The 21039-nt window shown below is 37.2% G+C and overlaps 1 protein-coding gene across 11 annotated transcripts in view; it reads left to right on the top strand.

Annotated features, from left to right (window-relative positions):
- LOC134801450 (plasma membrane calcium-transporting ATPase 2) overlaps window positions 1–21039 on the top strand; it is a 275898-nt gene that overhangs the window by 18880 nt on the left and 235979 nt on the right. The window lies entirely within an intron of this gene.

The following is a 21039-nucleotide window of genomic DNA, read 5'->3' as shown; positions in this document are numbered from 1 at the left end:
TGTATGTAAACATCAAAAAATTAATATAGTTATATGGTTAAATTATTTTTTATTTAGAACTTCATATGACTGACAGACACATGTTCTTTCATTGATATCTATTAAAATTGTTAAATATCCAACAGTATCGTTAACCCCATCTACACGAGTATAGGCCAAAGGTGTAGCGCCATCTATTCAAGTATGACCTTTTCTTGATTTCCAAGGCACGTTTTTTCCTTAGACTATTTATCTTATAGAAAGTTACATATATTTTTGTCTGCTATCTTGCTTATATCTAAAAGCGGGGAGGAAAACGTTATATGTTAATTTTATTTGTCCCTATCAGCATAAACTAAAAAGTATCCCCTTTAATTGGTTTAAAAATGCCGTTTTAGCTCAGTTGTCATCAAAGTAAAATCCTCTAATTTATTGATAAATAAAAAAATGAGAAAAGGTCCAATTGGCGGTTGTCTGTTTTTATGTGATTTGTCTTTCTCGCTCTATGCCATAATAAAAGTTTAAGTTGCTCTTAAGGTGCCCACTGATTAACAGTCCGCCGGACGGTATCGGCCTGTCAGTTAGAACAAAATTTTGACAGTTCCGAACAACTGACAGGCCGATACCGTCCGGCGGACTGTTAATCAGTGGGCCCCTTTAATAAACGGGAAATTGATTTTTCACCACAACAGCTTGTAAAAGCTTTCATGATTGTACAAAAACTGGTGAGAAAGTTGCATTTTATCCACAAGAGCAGCAAAGTAATTTAAAATTGACTTTTAAATGATGATTTTGAATGACAAATATTTCTGTCGTCCTTTTGGATGTAGATTATTTCGTTTATTCGTTATAATTGTCGCCTCTACGAGGATGCGCGCTACATTTAGCCGGCGTATTATGGATGGTTTTATCTACGTGATAAAATAACTGTCACTTTTTAACACCGCGGGATAGAAAGTGACAGACACCGTTTTATCACGCTGTCACGTAGACATAGAACGACCATCATATCCGTACTGGAAAAGTTATGCTACGGCCTACGGCGTAGCGCTTCGTAGCCAAATTGATTCGAAGTTTAAGATACGTCAAAAATTTGCTAAAGATACGATATTGATCGGATCATCATCATCATCATCATATCAGCCAGAGGACGTCCACTGCTGGCCATAGGCCTCCCCCAAAGAGTGCCACAATGACCGGTCTTGCGCCACCCGCATCCGGCAGACTCCTGCGACCTTAACCAGGTCGTCAGTCCACCTCGTGGGGGGGGGCTACCCACGCTGCTGGTTTGATTGGATCAACGATACGATATCGTCAGTGTTAAGAAAGTGACGTTTTTGTTTGAAGAAACGTCACTTTTGACCCTGACATATCCGATCCATGTCGTATCTTTAGCAAATTTTTGACGTATCTTAAACTTCGAATCAGGTCGTAAGTATTGGATAATCTGGACCTAATAGGGTATTTTCCCACTAGTCAAATCAGTTACTTTTTTAGAACTGTCAAAACGATTTGCTGATATGGAATTTATATGAAACATTACATCGTGACGTCACGGTCAACTCACCTACTTTTTATATTTCTATCGAACTCGTGTTTAAAAATAACTCCTATCTGTTTTTTTCTAATAATTATCTGGTGCTTTATTTCATGCATGGTGTAAAATAATTTATTTTAAATACAGTATAATACCCTATTATAAAAAACCGGCCAAGTGCGGGTCGGACTCGCGTTCCAATGGTTCCGTACATTACCCAATTTTTAACAATGTATTTTTTATATATGGAACGCGAGTGAATTGCCTTTAAGGTTATAGGTTTTCCTGTCAGTTATAGGTAAGGAACTATTTTGTATATTTTTTTCACAATTTTAGACCCAGTAGTTTCGGAGATAAAGGGGGGGATTGTAATTTTTTGGCTATTATCTTCAATAACTTCTACACAATAAATAGTTTAGTAATATTATACGAAACAAATATATTTGAGATTCTCAAAATGAGCTCTTTCATTTGATATGTAACACGATATAGTTTAAAAAACATTATTTTTTAATTTTCTCATTTACCCCCCAAAAGTGGCCTCCATGTTTAAAATTCATTTGTTTACGTAAGATGTCCGTCTTTGGGTCACGAATTTACATAATATATGCGCACCAAATTTCAACTTAATTGGTCTAGTACTTTTGGAGAAAATGGGCTGTGACAGACGGACAGACAGACCCACGAGTGATCCTATAGGGGTTCCGTTTTTTCCTTTTGAGGCACGGAACCCTAATAATCTGCCACACGGGACTTCCATTTGCAAACGTCAAATCCGATTCACCCTTCACCTCCCCACACGTATTTAGCAAGAAACGCGTGTTTTCTACGCTTGCATGATTTATAGGTGTTCTCGAAAGAAATGCTCAACAACGAACGTAAAAACGACGTAATGTATAGGAGCTTGTACGGCGCTTACGCCGTTTTAGATAACCGGTAGAAACGTGGCTATATATAAAAGTGACGGATTGTGTACGAGTTTGCATGGCGCTTACGCCGTTTTAGAGTGGAAAGAAACGTGACTGTGTATCGATAAATCAAGTTTAAACGAGTTCGAATAGGGCGTGTTTAGGGGATTGTTTCACTGTATATTATATACATTATACATGTTTATGTTATTACACTTATTATAAATGGATTCCGAAGTTTTACTGTAGCCTTTTCTTTTAGAGAAAATAAAACATTTTATATTTTTAGCTAGTAACTATACTCTGTATCTTTAGGTATTTAAATAAAAGTAAACAAAATCTACCCTCAAATGGCTCCTTAAGCTAGTTGAGGGTAGATGAAAACATTACATGATCAAATAATGGAGGTTAAAATCAGGTCGTTCAGTGACTGATCCAGGCGGTTTTGTATTTGGTCGGTTAACACATTCAATACCACTAAGTGCTACGGGTTACGCTCGTAGCGCGTAGCCACGGTTTCGTCGTATGTAGCGCGTAGTCGCTACGAACAGTGTACCCGACAGTCGGGTTCTTGGTGTTGAATGTGTTAACCAATAAATGTTATAATTACCCAAAAATTTACAAATTGTTTGTTTACTTTTATTTAAATAACTTTGTAAAGATACAGACTAGGGGTAGTGGAAAATCTCTTCTCTATAGTTCGTTTTTTTTAGCATTAGAAAGAACTTGAAAGAAGGTAAGCGATCTTGACATGTCTTTTAATTGAGAAACGCTTTTTAAAAATCAGTAACTATTACTTATGAAAGCAGAAGAATATAAATGATCGTATTAGATTCATAACTATTACATACTAGCTTTTGCCCGCGGCTTCGCACGCGCAGGAGAGTTTTTTTAATAATCTATGTACTTTAATGGTTTTAGGTATTTTGAGTAAACAAACTATTTAAGATGATAATTATTTTAAAAACGATGTTTGTGTACTGTTCAATTATTAGAAGGTATTTGCAATCTTATAATTTTGTAGCTCAAAAAATTTACTTTAAGGGATTGAATTCTCAAAAGTCTGGATCACCTGTGGCTGTAAATCAGCGTGTATGTTACAACCGTCTATGCTATCTTCGTAATTAGCATTCCCCACCAGGGGCCATAGTTCACGTCGGCTACGTTATATTTTAATTTTGATCCCATTTTTGTAATTTTTGTAATTAGCGTCCCACTAAACCATGGAAATGATACCCATATTGATATTTTGAAATTTCAACCCCATTACACCCCCACCAGGGGATGATTGCTCACTTCGGCTACGTTAATTTTAATTTTGATGCCATTTTTGTTATTAGCGTCTCAAAATACTATGAAAACGATACCCATATTGATATTTTGAGATATCAACCCTATTGGGGACTTTTCCCCCTCTTAGGGGTTCAATTTTCAAAAAACCTGAAACACGTGTTTACTTATTTATCTTTAGGAATACTCCTGTGAAATTTGGAATAAAATAGTCTAACTAATCTTGTTTCCCCATACAAATTTTAGACCCCCATTTCACTCCTTTAGGGGATGAATTTTGAAAAATCCTTTCTTAGTGCACCCCTACATCTTATAAGGAATCTAGTTGCTAAATTTGGACTTTCTAGTCCCAGCGGTTTGGGCTGTGCGTTGATTTAAGTCAGTCAGTCAGTCAGTCAGTCAGTCAGTCAGGTCTTTCACGTTTATATATTTAGAAGATTTGCCGTAACTTATTTTTAAAATGTGTTTTTCAATTAAAAGTCACATCAAGATTGTTTACCTTATTTCTAATGCTAAAAAAACGAACTATAGTCGTTCCCACATATCTGAGGATCGAGACCATACCCCATACGCAATTGTTCTTCATGCAAAAATCCCCTATAAATTACTAAAAAATATATACCTACATGTACATAGAGTGAGACCAAGAAAAGTCTGCAGCGATTTTAATAGCCCACGCAGTGCAAGTAATCTATAGGTACATCTTATAACAAAGTCCCCGCCGCCGCGTCTGTCTGTATGCACGGTCGCGATAAACTCAAGAACTACTGAACGGATTTTCATGCGGTTTTCACCTATCAATGGAGTGTTTCTTAAGAAGGTTTAAGTGTATAATTTTTAAGGTTTACCCGTGCGAAACTGGAGCGGGTCGCTAAGTATAGTAATATGTGTGAGCATTTATAAATCACACATGAAATAAATCAACTATTCCTAATTCCACGAATAACTTTAGCTAGTAACGTAATTAATTTAATGTAATTAACGCACAGTCCGCATAATTGAGCTATTAGGTAATTCATTGAATTATGAAATATCAGAATAAATAATGTGAATACATATTCTCGTACCATCGGATTTATTTAGAACCAATTATATTATTATATTGGAACATTGTGTGACTTGATTATATAATTTTATGCCTGGAATCATTTAAGAATTACTTTTTTCACGAATTATTTCTTAATTTTTTTCCCTATTCAGAAAACGATACCGAATATACCCTTGATGGGTCAAACATAAAACTGTGTTCACGTTTTTCCTGTAGACATACCCTGAAGTTGAGGGCTATAAAGGTTAGTTTTCTTACTTAACCCTTACCCACATGAAAAGGTACTCCTTTTATTTGGTGAATAATGATGAAATCATTACCTACATGCCCACAAGCTGTTTACTATCTAGCTATCTACTGTCCACAAGAGAGAAAACATGTGTGTTCGTCAGAACTGTGCAGTTTTCTCTCCTGTGAACAAATAGTTAACGGATCTCCACAATTCTTGTTACACCTTGTATACATAGTTTTTCTTAAATTAAACACTTTCCTAATAAAAATATAAAAACAAGTATAATACGCACTTCAAATTTAAAAACCGGCCAAGTGTGAGTCGGACTCGCGCATGAAGGGTTCCGTACCATTACGCAAAAAAAACGACAAAAATCACGTTTGTTGTATGGGAGCCCCACTTAAATGTTTAGTTTTTAGTATTTGTTGTTATAGCGGCAACAGAAATACATCATCTGTAAAAATGACAACTGTCTAGCTATCACGGTTCTCGAGTTACAGCCTCGTGACCGACAGACGGACGGACAGAGGGACAGACGAACAGACGGACAGCGGAGTCTTAGGAATAGGGTCCCATTTTTACCCTTTGGGTACGGAACCCTAATAAAGACAAGTATAATACCTATTTTCAAATTTAAAAAGGTCAACTTTAATCCCGCACATGCCATCTCGTAATATTCAAGTAACACGAGCAAGTAATGAAATCCTATTTTTGTCGTTGACATTTCTCTATTCTCACAAACACCCCCGCGGGCGTGTAAGATTTAATCAGGGCCAAATGCAGCCCGGGCCGGGGCGTCAAGTGCTGTAACTTGCGATGAAAGTAATAAGATACCCAACAATATGAATAACGGCTGTCTTTCCACTGAAACGGAGATGAGAGGAATGAACCAATAGCATTGAGAATGATTCACGCTAGACCGCGGGCCGGAGCTTCCGGCGCTACGTTTTCTAAGGAAAGCACCACGTGATCACCGATCAGCCGTCATAGAAAATGACATGTCGGACGCCCCGGCCCGGACACGGCTCGGTCTAGCGTGTCATCCTTTAGTTGTAACCCATAATTTCTCCGTTCCGCTGGATTACAACCAATGAAATGGTAATGGTTGGATTCTCTCATCTCCGCTCGTCTCCAACTCAGTGGAAAGGCAGCTTGTAAGGCTCGAAGCTTCAGTTTGAGAACATAACAGCCGTATCCGCACACTTTGAGAATCACAATCAATAGCTGGCGGCTACCTCGCACAACGTATCAGCATTGCGATACAGCGAGGAAATTGCCGCTAGCATCCTTGGTACAGTCGAGGACATAAATATGTATACATTTCTTCACCTTAACCCATTGAAATAAGGTGAAAAAATGTATACATATTTATGTCCTCGACTGTACAATGCCTCAGGGGCCTATTTTAGATTTAAGCTAGTTATTAATTTCGTTTACAGTGAAGACAATAAAAAACCTCTACAGTTTGGGCAGTCAGGTATATTATTTAAGTTATGTAAAAACTTTTTATTAGGTACATGAAAATTTATGTATTTACCCGTAGGTTGATAAAGAGTAAAGATATGATCAAAATAAAAAGAAGTTTAGTCTTATAACACAGCTTGGAAGAGTACAAAATATAAAAATATTTATTTAAAAATAAAATAAGATTAAATTCTAGTTTTTTGTAGAATTCCCAAAATCAAATGCTTATTTTATGTTCTCTGTTTCAGGTACGTATACAAGAACATCGTTCACCGAAATACGGATCTTATTCAGAACTGACAAGTTACAGCACAATGGACAACATGCAAAACGCACTTTAATGAGTAGATTAGATACTTTTTCTCAGTTTCGTTAAACATAAATCTTCACTCCGCACTTCAATATAGCGAGTCTAATATTTTTCGAAATTTTGGAGCGCGTGGCCTTGACCGGTCGGATGGAAAAATTTCAAAAAAATACACGTTAGGTTATGTGGGGGAGGGGGGTAACCAAAAACCCTAAATATCACCAAGGGGGAGGGGGGGTCAAAAAGTAGCCGATAACACCTCGCGTGATTTGTGCACAACTGCACAACCCCCAACATGGAATAGCAATGAACAATCAAAGCACGTGCCTCACTATCAATAATTAATATGTGTACCTATTGCTACGACGGGAATGTCATAAGATTGACACATTTCTGTTTGGCCCTATGGTTGACTGGTAGAGAATGCCACAAGGCAATAAAGTCCGCCTTTTGTACATTTTTTATGTGCAGTAAAGTTTAAAATAAATAAATTAGACTACCACATAAGTCTGTCTGTTACCTCTTAAGCGTGAACAGGTAACAGGAAGACAGACATACACACTTTCGCATTTATGATATTAACTAGTATTAATTTATCTTCTTTTTAAACTATTCAATAATGGTAGATACTTTTGACGCGTAGTCTGAGCTGCTACTTTTGATGTTGACTGTGCCTAAGTATATTATTTAGTAGCTGTATATACCTACTTGGCAATGTAATGGTACTGAAGTATACAGGGTGGCCAAAATTCCCGTTTCGGGATTATACTGAGCAATTTTACTATGGGATCAATCGCGAAAAAAAAATTTGGCTGTTTCATACATTTTGGCTAGTCTATTTTCTATGGGTACATTTGTTTTCGCGATTTCGGGGTTGGCCCCATAGTAAAAGTTGCTTAGTATAATCCCAAAACCGCCCTGGCAACGGGAATGCACTTATTTTTTGGTCACCATGTAGATTCAGTTCTGAATAAGATCCCAAAGCGGTGAGTATGAAGAAATACGGGTCTATGGGGTATTCGTCATTTTTAGACACCTCGTAAAACATACACTGGTACATAAACCCTGAACGAACACATCACACTTTTTTTTTCACTGTAAATCCCTGTAACTAGCCAATCTAATTCCGTCTTCCGTCATACGTCCTATTTATACGTCGCTCGTCACTGTCGTCGGCATTATCTCTCATTAAAATAGCTTTTATAACACGATTTTCTGCAAACGCATCAAACTGTGTCATAATAGAATGCCGCAATTTTATTTTTGCTATCGAACGCGGCGCTATCGTCTATGACTAGGCTCGTGTTTGTAAGTAATTTTTTTAGTTCAAATATTATCCGTCGTGATAGCGTGTGACGTCATTTGGCGTGGGGCCCTGTGACGTCACACACTGTCACTGGTTATGTAATGAGGTGAATATTTTATTTAAATTACGTTAAAGCGGGAGAGTTAGTGTGACAGTCTAGACATCATAAAAAGTGAGAGTAGGTACGTGGCTTAGTTTTTTTGTAAGTAATTATGTACGCAAACGTTTAATATTTCAACGCACGGACGTCGTGTGTGGCACTGAAATATTTCGTTTGCCTATATAGTCGCACACCAGGAGTCCAATTCAAACTTAGGCACCTACATTGTGACATCAAAATGTTATTGTTGTATTTGTACTTTTGTGGATGGGTAATTAATTTATTATCATGAAAAAGACAAGACCTTTTATTTCGCAAAAACATAGAACTAAACTGAAACACTTCAAACACTGACAACTGTCTAAACGGCCATAGACTTAGCTATACATAAACAAGAAGTATTTATTGTTATCACAGTTATCATTGGCAGTTTTTTGGCTGAAACCGAACCTTACGGCGCCGAAACTGTATTTTCGGTAGTGTCCGATCGAATTTTCGGTTTGGCAGGATTTTGCATGTAAATCATGTTTAGCCGAAGGTTCGGTTTCAGCCGAAACTAGAACACTAGTTTTAATTATGTCATACAAAAATCGCCGAAAACTAGGAGGTGAAAATCCCGTGTTTAAGAATCCATAGGATTTAAAACACCACATCACCCGTGTGTAAGTCTCCTAAAGATTTCTAAGCACATGTGCAAGTCTCCTAGTCTAAAACACGACATAACCACGTAGTGATACACGTAGTATAACTATCACAAAAATCACGTGAAAGCGCGTGCGTCGTGACGCAGGGTCCCCCGTGCCATGACGCAGGGTCCCGTGCCGTGACGGGTGTGATGTCACATGTATTTGCGACTCCACTGTGTGACGCCGCTAATTAATCCATGCTAGGCTGCCAAGGAGACATTGTATTTATTACACCATGTGTGATAGAAGCATAAAATAAAAATAGTATTTATAGATACATGGCAGCAAGTAACGCTCGCGTAAAAAATAAAAGAAATCATTGCTGGCAATTATCTTAAGTCACATGCCATTTGTTGCAAGGCCTGTTAAAGCCTTTTGAGATTTTAATAACAAAACTTCCGTAAGACACAGACATATTAAATATATTAAGAACGGGTCACTCATGTATTTTAAGTCGAAAAACGCTCGAACACAACACATCGACATCGAACACAAAACATGTCGAGCGTCTTCCGACTTAAAATACGTGAGTGACCCGTTCTTAATATATTTAATAGAGCCTTTTGAGTATACCAAATGGAGATTATATTAGCAAAGTTGTAATTGTCTCGCTATCTCTTCCGCAGTGCGCGCGAGCACATGGCGATCTATTCCGGGCCTGGGTCTGCGCCAGCGCGCAGCGCACCGCTGTCACCCAGATAGCTAGGGTCCGCGGCGGAACTGAAAACAACGCTAAACTTGTAAGAGAAAAGGAGACGAATCAAAGGGAGCCTAAAGCCTATGCCTACGGGGTTACAAAAATTGTGAAATACGACTTAAAAATAACCGTAATATTTTATAGTCATATTTATTGTTAGAGTTCGCGGTGAAAAAGAAAAGAACACTAAACTTTAATCCGACCTAATGTTTTTTCGTTAAGAACCTCCTTCTTTTTAGCTGCCGTTTAAAAATGTAGAGTATACAATAGGTATCTGTCACAATAATCGCCAGGGTCCGGAACTCATTGAAAACATCATCAACACTATAAAATAAACTTTAAAAAGTTCAGATCGGGTTTTTTGTACAGAAGCTCCTCCTTTGAGAAGTTTGGCGGAGGTTATACCTATTATGTAAATGCTGTTTCCGTGGAAAAATGTTTTTTTTTTGTAGTTGGTTAGAAATTTAGCCTATGTCCGTGTCACGCGAATTACAAAAATTTACCCACTGATCGAAATAACCCCTTTAAACTTTGCCGTAGTGGTAAATCTAACCTAGCCTATGCCATATGCCAAAAAATCCTCTCTTAGAATCCCCTACTAAAAAGTATGTTCGTACCTATACATACAAACATGGTATTTATTTATTTATTTTCAAACATGTCCGGTTCACAACGGAAACCATATGATGATGATGAAAGCAATCCTGGTGTCTCGGAACTGGGAAGCGGTCACCATGATAAAACCTAGGTTTTTATTAGCCTTTTTACACACGTCAACAATGTGATCATGGAAAGTCAGATCTTGGTCAATAGTGACCCTTAAATCCCGTATGGTATGTATATATGACGCAATTACGATCCATACATATAAAATACGTACGTTTGGAAATAAAACGGTGGCTATAGTTTCGGAGCCTAGTTTTAGGCTAACACAATATGTGTGTGCTGATGTGTTTGCGCGTGGCATCCTGCAGGCATCATCAGCAATCCTGATTATTAATGCCGACCGAATTTTCGGTTTCGGCATTAACAATCATATCTCAGCCTAGGTTTACTTATGTATCTGTATATACTACTATATATACCACTTTTAATTGCACCAGAATTAAAACATCTCAAGAACATTAAAACGCAATTTATAATTGATCTAATTAGTCGGCGGAACGTTTGAGCCGCATTACATTATTCAGAAGTTTCAGAACCCTGCATAATGGATGGGGTTCCGTCCGTTTGAGGCCATGAAAAATTTACGGAACCCTAATCGCTTTTGACGGGGATTAGTGATTTGCCGAGTTAATTATACGGAATTGATGTAACTTTAATGGTGTTTGTGGCGGTTCGTTTAGAACTGGATTTTGTATGCAATAACTAAAATTTATGGAGAATACCATGTTATTTTACCTAGATTAGGTATACAGGTTGTAAATAAATGACTAAGGTATTGATTATATATTTTACCGGCAATATTACAACATTTATTTAATTTTAATAGACAAACATTCATGATTCGTGTGAACTTTACATAAGGTATGAAGCCACAATAGCTATAGTGATACTGATATACATACGTCCAAATAAGTCTCGTCGTCAGGTCTGTCAGTCAAATATTGACAGATTTGTCCGCCACTCAAAAAAAAGTGCGAGTCGGACTCGCCCACTTTTCGTTCCGTACTTTTTAGTATTTGTTGTTATAGCGGCAACAGAAATACATCATCTGTGTAAATTTAAACTGACTAGCTATCAGGGTTCATAAGATACAGCCTGGTGACAGACAGACAGACAGTGGAGTCTTAGTAATAGAGTCCCGTTTTTACCCTTTGGGTACGGAACCCTAAAAACCACTATCTTTTAATTAGCGCTTTTAGCATTCTCTCACTGTTGACAAAATAGGGTTAAACCCCTTTGCTTGCATTAAAACCCGATCCAATTTAAAGCTTACGTCACCACCCTTACCCACAATGATGTCCGTTTAATTATGTAATTGCCGACCGGATGTGCAGGTGTCATGGCCGCCACATCCGGTCGCCATGCCGGTTACTTTAATATGCACGTTTTGACGCGCCAGCCCCCGGGGCAAGGCAGCAAACTTACCTACCCTTGTATGAAATTTGTTTAAGCTTAAGTGATGTTGAATCTTGTATTTTGAAGTAGTGGATAAAATAGGTTAACTACTCGTATTCATAGTCTAATAAAACATGGTCTTCTATTCCCAGAGTGACACAGGCCTACGTCACAATAACATGGCCGCTATATATAGCGCTATCGCATATTATCATATAGCGCTGTCGCATGATGACGTAGGCTTGTGTCACTTAGGTGACCTAGAAAAGACGGGAATGGAGTACCAGGCGGAGTATATTATTATACCATGCTCGTATTATCTCGTAAAGGCTCTTTTTATTCTTCAAAACTGATAAGAAAGGTGCATTTTATCCACACCAGTGGCAAGTAAATTGTTATAAGTAGGTAGTTCGTTTTTTTAGCATGAGAAAGAAGATCTTGACTTTTAATTGAAAAACGCTTTTTAAAAATCAGTAACTATTACTTATGAAAGCAGAAGAATATAAATGATCGTATTAGATTCATAATTGTCACATATTTGCCGTGACTTATTTTTAAAAAGTGTTTTTCAATTAAAAGACATGTCAAGATTGTTTACCTTTTTTCTAATGCTAAAAAAACGAACTATAGTAAAATATAGCGAAACTCAGAAAAAAATTGGATACACGGCCATAAATAATAAATGATCCTCTATGAAACTTCACATTTCCAAATGTCCCAGACAAATGGGTAGAATTTTTAGGAACTTATATCTAATAAGTACAGTCAAATAAGCACAAATCATCTCAAAAATATGTCCCATAACTCTTATGTCAGTGAATTAAGAGCTATGGGAATTTTGGTCAAATTTTGTTGGAAACAACTGTCTACACGGTCCGGGACGGACCAAGGCCACGCGGTCTGAAGGCTTGTCGGCGACCGTGTAGCAAGCGCTTAACAAATGTGTTATTTAGGCTACAATATGAGGTAGTAACTCTGTAATCAGGTTACTAGGGTAGAGCCTTTCTAACTGCCGTATTCGAACTTCAACATATTCACAAGAGACGACATGTACTAGATCCATTCTAGATACGTTATAGTTTAGATATCAACTAGTTCACTTTTGCAGCGCAATTCGGGCAACCAATGGGCCCGATTCGGATTTTGAAATAGACATCTATTAGACATCTTTTAGACATCACCAAGATACGATAACGATAGTTTAAGATCTAACCTGTCAAATTTGACATTTGCGCGATTCTGGACATACTGTTGAACGATTTCCACAGGATATGACTTAGAGATCCAATTCACATCTAATAGATATCTTACTCTGTCTAACGTAAAAGTGACATTGGTTGCCCGAATTGCGCTGCAAAAGAGAACTAGTTGATATCTAAACTATAACGTATCTAGAATGGATCTAGTACGTGTCGTCTCTTGTGAATATCTTGAAGCTCGAATACGGCAGAATGTCACTTTTATGTTAGATAGAGTAAGATATCTATTAGATGTGAATTGGATCTCTGAAGTCATATCCTGTGGAAATCGTTCAAGAGTATCTGCAGAATCGCGCAAATTTGACAGGTTCGATCTTAAATATATCGTTATCGTATCTTGGTGATGTCTAAAAGATGTCTAATAGATGTCTATTTCAATATCCGAATCGGGCCCTAAGTCAGTTAATGATAATGCATAATATTAAAGGAGCGGCGGCACTTGGTAATTTAATCGGTTATCACAATTCGCACCTCCGATGTGCGGGCGGGATGTCGCTATAATACGTAGCGTTGTCTCGCTCAAACATCGGAGCGACGTGCGAACCGCATCCAGTGTGATACCCGCCTTAAGAGCCTCCCCACACTAACGTCTTTCGAGCGTCGGCGTCTAGTCAATTCTATAGCTGCTGCTCGACGCAACGCCGACGTTCGAGAGACGCTAAGTGTGGGCATAGAGAAATATAGTAAGAATAGAGTGCTCACTCCATACATCAGTTTTGGTACCAAAACGACTACTATTTTCACAGTCGATATCTAGCATCGAGTAGCGGAATTATCAGTACCGCTACTCGATACTAGAATTCTCTAAGTGTCACGACTCACGAAAATTGTATTGAACAACAATTTATAACGAATAGGAGTTGAAAATAGAGTTCCGGTAAATCCGGTTATAATATGAGCTGAAAATTATTGGGCATTAGACTTTTTGGTCGTCGGAACATCTATTGTCAAGTAGCAGTACTGATAATTCCGCTACTCGATGCTAGATGACCAAAACGACTACGAAAATAATAGTCATTTTGGTACCAAAAGTGATGTATGAAGTGAGCACTCTATGTATTTTTTTCTCTATGGTGTGGGTGGCCCTAACGATCTGTATACGGAATAATGACCCCTATTTTATGACCCGGAAGAGCTATAGCGTCGGCCATCGGCGTCGGTCGTAAAACGACTATTAAAATGTTTTCTTAGGCAAGTGGATGGAATATTACGTAGATTGGCATGGATGTTGAGTGATATGCGAATTGAGTGAGGGCTCATTTAGACGATGCGAGAACTCGCATGCGAGTTTTATTACATTGCGGGTTTTGATCGGTCGGTTGAATTGGACGTAACCAACAGTCCACAATGTAACTAAAATAGCATGCGAGTTCGCGCGCCGTCTAAAATTCTAAATCGGTCCCTTAGGGCCACTTGCACCAACCCAGTAACCCGGGTTAACCGGTTTTTTTTTTTTTTAATTTATTTAATCCATAAAAAAATTACAGTGTAATTATCGCACTTATCTGCCAAACTGCAGAACAGTTTCTTCATGGTATAATAATATACTCCGCCTGGTACTCCATTCCCGTCTTTTCTAGGTCATCTAACTGACACGGGCTTACGTTATCACGCGACAGCGCTATATGATAATATGCGATAGCGCTATATATAGCGGCCATGTTGTTGTGACGTAGCCCCGTGTCACTCTGGGAATGGAAGACCATGTTTTATTAGACTATGAGTTTCTTGGCAGAAAAACTAAATCTACCCTCCACCATACTCGTAATCGTATACTAGTATTATAAATATTAATACAGCAGTCTTTTTTATGTACCTTAACTTACATACGAGTGGGGTCTGTTATCAAACTAGGAGTTACCATGGTTACCAGTACAATTTGACACTGGGTTAACGGTTTAACCGCTTAACCCCGGGTTACTGGGATGGTGCAAGTGTCGCTTAGTCGTGCTTTTAGACGAGTTTTAAGTGAAAAGTATTAAATAAAAGGTGTAAGTAGATAAAAACTTAAGTACCTATAGGGTAAAACCCGGATCAATGCCATACCTTTTAAAAACTTCGAAACTTTTAATCTTAAGTGAATAATTTCAGTTAAATTAGCTAGCCTTATCTTTTGTCTTACTCTGAGACTTGTCTCTTATCTTCTAATAATTATTAATTATATAATAGCGTAATAAGACATAATAGGCCAAACAATTTTTTTTTCTAAGAATTAATTCCCGGCAAAATGGAAATTGTATTAACACTTTCATTTTGCCCTTAATGAGTGTAATAGTACGGGTAAGCCCAATCCCAGGAGGTGTGCAACTGTGCATAAATCAGAAAACTGCCAGCTACGAGTAGCTGTGCCCACAATTTTCTAAAATGAAGTAGCTTAGGTCCAAGGTCTAACAATAGGGTTTACGCTTTCTACTTAACCTGCCAAATTTCATCAAAATCGGTTTAATAGTTTAACCGTAAACAGACCTGTAGACATTTTTACGAACATGAGGAGTGTTATATAAGATGGTGGTAGTCTAGTCCTCGACATGCTAATGCCCAATACATGACACCCTGCTCTCACCTCTATTGACAATGACATAAGTTTCAAGATGACATGTACTCGGTTTAATAGTTTAACCGTGAAAAGAGCTTTAGACATATTTACGAGCATCAGGAGTGTTTTATACAAAATAAATATAAAGTAAAATGCAGCCTGTAACTACAGCAGCAAAGACGAAATAAATTGTTAAAGGTTCCGTCACACAGGCGCGTTTTCCGGGCGGAGAGTGAACGGGGCGTGAGCGTTTTATATGTAAAAGCGGCGCGCCCCGCTCACGCCCCGCCCGGAAAACGCGCCTGTGTGACGGAACTTAAAACCGAGACGTTTCAATTTAAAGTTCGAAACTGTCCAGAATTCATTGACTTCGCAAGAGGTACCGATCCTGTCTTCCTGTCACCCCGTCAGTAGCAGAAACGTCTAATTCTGCCAAGTTCACTTTAAAAAGTCTATTTAGGTCAAACACATTTCAGAAAAAGATCCATACACAATACAAATAAGTATATTGCATATAAGTATATTTGATTTCTCTTATTTAAGTCTCACTGTCTCAGGTGCTACTGAAAAAATTAACCCTTGATTCTTTAACTTTGCGATGTCTACAAGAAAGGTGTAAACTAGTCAAAGATGACTCACGCTAGACCGGGCCGGGCCCGGACCGAGGCGTCCGACATGTCATTTTTTATGACAGCATCGGTGATCACGTGGCCCGGTCCAGCGTGAGTAATCCTTTAAGCATAAAATAAAATGTATGTATGATCCATTTTTACCCGAAATAAGGGAAGCATGAAAACCTCGCCTGACCCAAGGAAATAAACACACCGTCGAGGCCTTCTGCATGAATAGTGTATGGAAAGTACACGCGGCCGTGCGTTGGACGCACTGTCCACTTCATGGCCGAGTTACAGAATAAATAATAGTACTAGGTACAGAAGATTCACTCTCTCCGAGTTTAGAGCAATTATTTCATGCAGCCGATGATGCCAAAAATGCGGGGGTGCGCGGGACGAGGTGAGCTAAGTCCCGTGCCGTGATTGGTACGTTCAAAGACACGGACGTCACACAAAGACACTTTCGACTCGAACATGGAGTAAAATTACCGTATGCGTGGCAGAGGGGGTAGCGCGACTATGCTAAGTCTGGAGGATGTTTTGTCTGTGCTCTCTAACAAAACGATTAGGACAGATATGACCGCTAGGTGGCGACAGCGCCTGGCGCGGCTTATGGCTAGCCACCAAAATTGGTGTCGGACGGATGTACTTGTTGCAGCTACCTGTTGCCAAAGACATATGTAACTTCGTATAAGATGAATAAAGTCTAAGGAAAAAACGTGCCTCGGAAACTCGGAAATCAAGAAAAAGTCATTCTCGAATAGATGGCGCACACACCTTTGGCATATGCTCGGCTAGATGGCGTGACGACACCGTTTCATATTTAACAATTTTAACACATAGATATCAGTAAATGAACATGGGTAAAAATGATATAAAAATAATAAAATCATTTATCCATATATATACATTTTTTTGATAATTTTATACGTTTTCATTTTGAGTTTTAGTCGTGTGTCGATAGATGGCAGTAAATTTACTGTGACTACACAATTTACAAGGACAGGACCCCTCTATACTATCTATTCTCTTTGCTGTTGCAAAGCGACGATATCGCGGAGTGAGCCACGCCTGGCCGAGTAAAGAAAAATATTTATTTAAGTAAATATTATTTATTTTGAAGATGTAACTGGTAACCGAAGAGCTGGCGGCTCGCACAACGTATCAGCTTTGCGATACAGCGAGGAAATGCCGCCAGCATCCTTGGTACAATGCTTCTAGGGCCTATTTTAGATTTAAGCTAGTTATTAATTTCGTTTAGTATTAGTACCACTGTATATATTTTGTAAATTAAAATAAATTATATTTTGTTTTGAAGACAAGTTATTTATTTATTTATTGAAATCTAGATAAACCGACTGTCTTGGGTGAATATATATTTTAAAACTCCAATTTTTGAAGAATAAAGAGAGCCTTTACAAGGGGACTACCTCTGGTCGCATAACAACTTTTGTCATATTTTTAATTGTCATAACACTCTATGCATAAAATTGTAAGTCATAAAAGTCTTTAGTCAGAATTATTCCTGAGCATAACTGGGTATTTGTCATAAATGAGTTATGCCATAATTTTTACAGTCATTAATTTAATTCGCATAATATTTTAAGTCATCTGCTTGATATCCATAATTGTTTTTCGTTCGAAGTATTGCAGTGCATAGTATTAATATAGACATAAAAAATTAAGTCATAAATTTAGTGGTCATAATAAGTATGTTTTTTCCATAAATGTTACAAAGCATGAATAATAAATATGTAGGGTTGTGAGCAACATAAGAAGCAAATTTATATTACTTTAGTCATAAATGTCATAATCATAACCACACAAAGACCGTATAAAAGAGGAGATCGAAGGAGAGGAGCCCCCTCTAGTAGGAGTAACGGTTTTATAAAAGAAACTAATCATTATACTCGTAGGTAGGTTAGGTTCGTTAGGTTTCTTCAGATGCCCGAAGGGCAAACTACGCAGAAATAGGAGCCCCGCGTGAGCGGGGCTCCGTCGAATTAAGTGTTTGGACGGAGATTAGGGAAAAGATTTTCTTTCGAGGAGTTGTTGAGAGGCTAACATTAATGTCTTAAATTATTTATGTAAACCATTATGATTGAAAATTATTATGCTACAAAACGTTATACGTAAAAACATTATAAGGGTCAATTTCTGAACACGATTTTTATTCTGTCCGTGATGAAAATCGCGGGTTAGCATCAGATAATACTTACCATTTTTTTTTTACATAAAGAAGTCACACTTTCACACCGAGTTCCATATGAATTCACTGATTAATTGGTTTTTAGAGTACACTTAAAAATACCTAAAGGCTCAAATTACTACTCCCGTGCCCTGTCCGGAATCTACTTTTGAGCATAATGAAAAATCCTACGAAAAATTCTACATTAGTATCACTAATTTAGTGTCAAATACTTAAACTAGATGATATGTACTATCACTGAGCACATACAATATTAACTTCATTGTGGTAAATAACTCGTGATCGATGTTTAAATTTTGTCCGAGCGCGCGAGTACAATTTCGTCGGCAAAACTCAAAGGGCTCTGACAGCCGACGTCTGTATTTGAACCGCCTCGTGTCCCGCCTCACCTGTACTGGCAGTATTCGGCTGTCTCTTAAAGCAAGCGGATGTATGTTAAGCCGCGGCGTGTTCGAGCAAATCGCGTAAATATTTCGGAATCCGGGTGGGCGACAATTTTTTTCTAATTTCGATGCCCCTTTTAAATTTTATTTCCCACATAGCTTTTCAATAACAATTGGCATATTTAGGAGCCCTTTATGTATCTTTATGTTAGCGATAACATAACAGTTTGGTCAAACACGATTTAAATTTTTGGCGAATTTTTTTATTACGAATTCTAATTTCCGTGCCCTAATTCCCATGGAATATTTACCTAAAACAGCTGATTAAGTGGCACGGGAATTAGAAAGTATTACATATATTGTTAACAAATCTTTTATTGGGGGCACTGTGAGTTAATTGGCAATGTTTACGTCATATTATTATTATATATATACATTTATATATATATTGGCATTGAATATATATTATATGTAATAATAATATGACGTATATCTTTCTATTTTACATTTAAGGAAATCTTAAAGAATGCACAAAAATCTGTGAACGATTTTTTTGTATAAGTAGGTACTATAGTACTTACATTCAGGGTGGACCCGAATAACCCGGGCAATTTTAATACGTAAGGTAAGGTGGGCTAAGACGACACCGGGGTAAGACTATCACTTGTATGGAATCCTCGTACTGTTAGTCTTGTCCCACCTTACCTTATTCATTGATCATATTATAAGATTAAAATATTATATAAACATAAAACTATTTTTGGAATTATTACATATTATAATAACTGTACCTAAGGTTACATGAAACAAAATGAATCAAATTTGCAATGTTCTTTTTTGTAAATTTGACAGCTGACAGCGTATGCCGTATAAAGTTTAAATATCTGGGAGACCGAGCTTTGCTCGGAAAACATATACCTACCTAAAATATATTATATGTATGTATGTTAGTTTATAAGGTATGTATCTATGGGCCTTAGTTGCCTGATAATGAATGATATTTGATTTTGATTTGATTTGATTTAAAAACCCAAAAATGCGCGTTTTCCCAGAGATAACACCTGGCTAGATCGATTTATCACCCCAGGAAACCCTCATATATGATCAAATTTCATCGAAATCGTTAGAGCCGTTTCCGAGATCCCCGAAATATATACAAGAATTGCTCGTTTAATAGATTAGTTGTTATAAATTAGCTTTTCTAATACAAGAATAATTAAATATATCCTATTCTTAATATATTATAAATGCGAAAGTATCTCTGTCTGTCTGTCTGTCTGTTATCTCGTAACGCTTAAACAGCTGAACCAATATCATATTGATGATATTTGGCATGGAGATAGTTTACCCCACCTTACCTCATATGTGGTCAAACAATTTTTTGTGTTATGAATTTATGAAGGCATTTCTTCAGATTAACTAACACAATAACTTCTTCTCACTGTGCCACTATTTATTTCTTAGTATCATTTCCTATAAGGCCATATACCAGATTATACACCTTGTACCTATCTACATGCAGATACATAATGACACTTTTTAATGAAAAGTTTTGTATGTAAGGCGGACAAGTTTACGCAACTACTCAATGTATTGTTTTGAAATTATGTACATTTTACTAAGAAAGAGAGATTAGTTGCCATTAAAATAAAGGAAACGATTAGTCAAATACGTAGTTTTTAGTGTATCATACTTTCGTAGATTTGTCGTCCGAAACTAAAATGAAAGAAGGTAATATATATGTTCGATGCCGCTTCAGTATGGTTGCAGTATATTATTGTAGATTAAAATATACATAAATAGAAGTTTTAACTACCAAAATAAGTTAAGAAAACAATTCCTATGCCATGTTCTAATTTCCGTGCTAGTAAAATCTAATTTCCATGGACACACTAATTCCCGTGCCCTGACCAAAATTTTAAATTGAAATGACTTTTATAGTTTTATGAATATTTTTACCCCACAAGAAAATTTATGTTTATTATATTTTTTATCAAATTATCAGAATATTTTGTTTTGTGTAATGTTGGTATTTCAAAATTCCATGGGAATTAGACAAAAATGCTCGTTTGGTGAAATTGACCCATAAGTATCGATAAATATGCTTTTAGCTGGTATGACATTTGATTCATTATAATCAAAACCTATATGCACAAAAAATATATGACAACTGCTGAGTATGTCATCAAATATTATATCTAAAAATGTATGACACAATATAATATGACTTTTCATTTGTATGCGCAATGATGCTTAAGTATGACACAAGTTGTTATGCGCATCAAATATATGACCTAAACTTGTATGCAACCCAATATGGACCCCTTTACAAGTTATAGTTCGTTTTTTTAGCATTAGAAAGAACTTGAAAGAAGGTAAGCGATCTTGGCATGTCTTTTAATTGAAAAACGGTTTTTAAAAAT

The sequence above is a fragment of the Cydia splendana genome, chromosome 22, assembly GCF_910591565.1.
Source record: "Cydia splendana chromosome 22, ilCydSple1.2, whole genome shotgun sequence".
Classification (NCBI taxonomy): domain Eukaryota; kingdom Metazoa; phylum Arthropoda; class Insecta; order Lepidoptera; family Tortricidae; genus Cydia; species Cydia splendana.
Note: the sequence above shows the minus strand (reverse complement) of the source record. Positions and strands in the feature narration are given on the sequence as shown.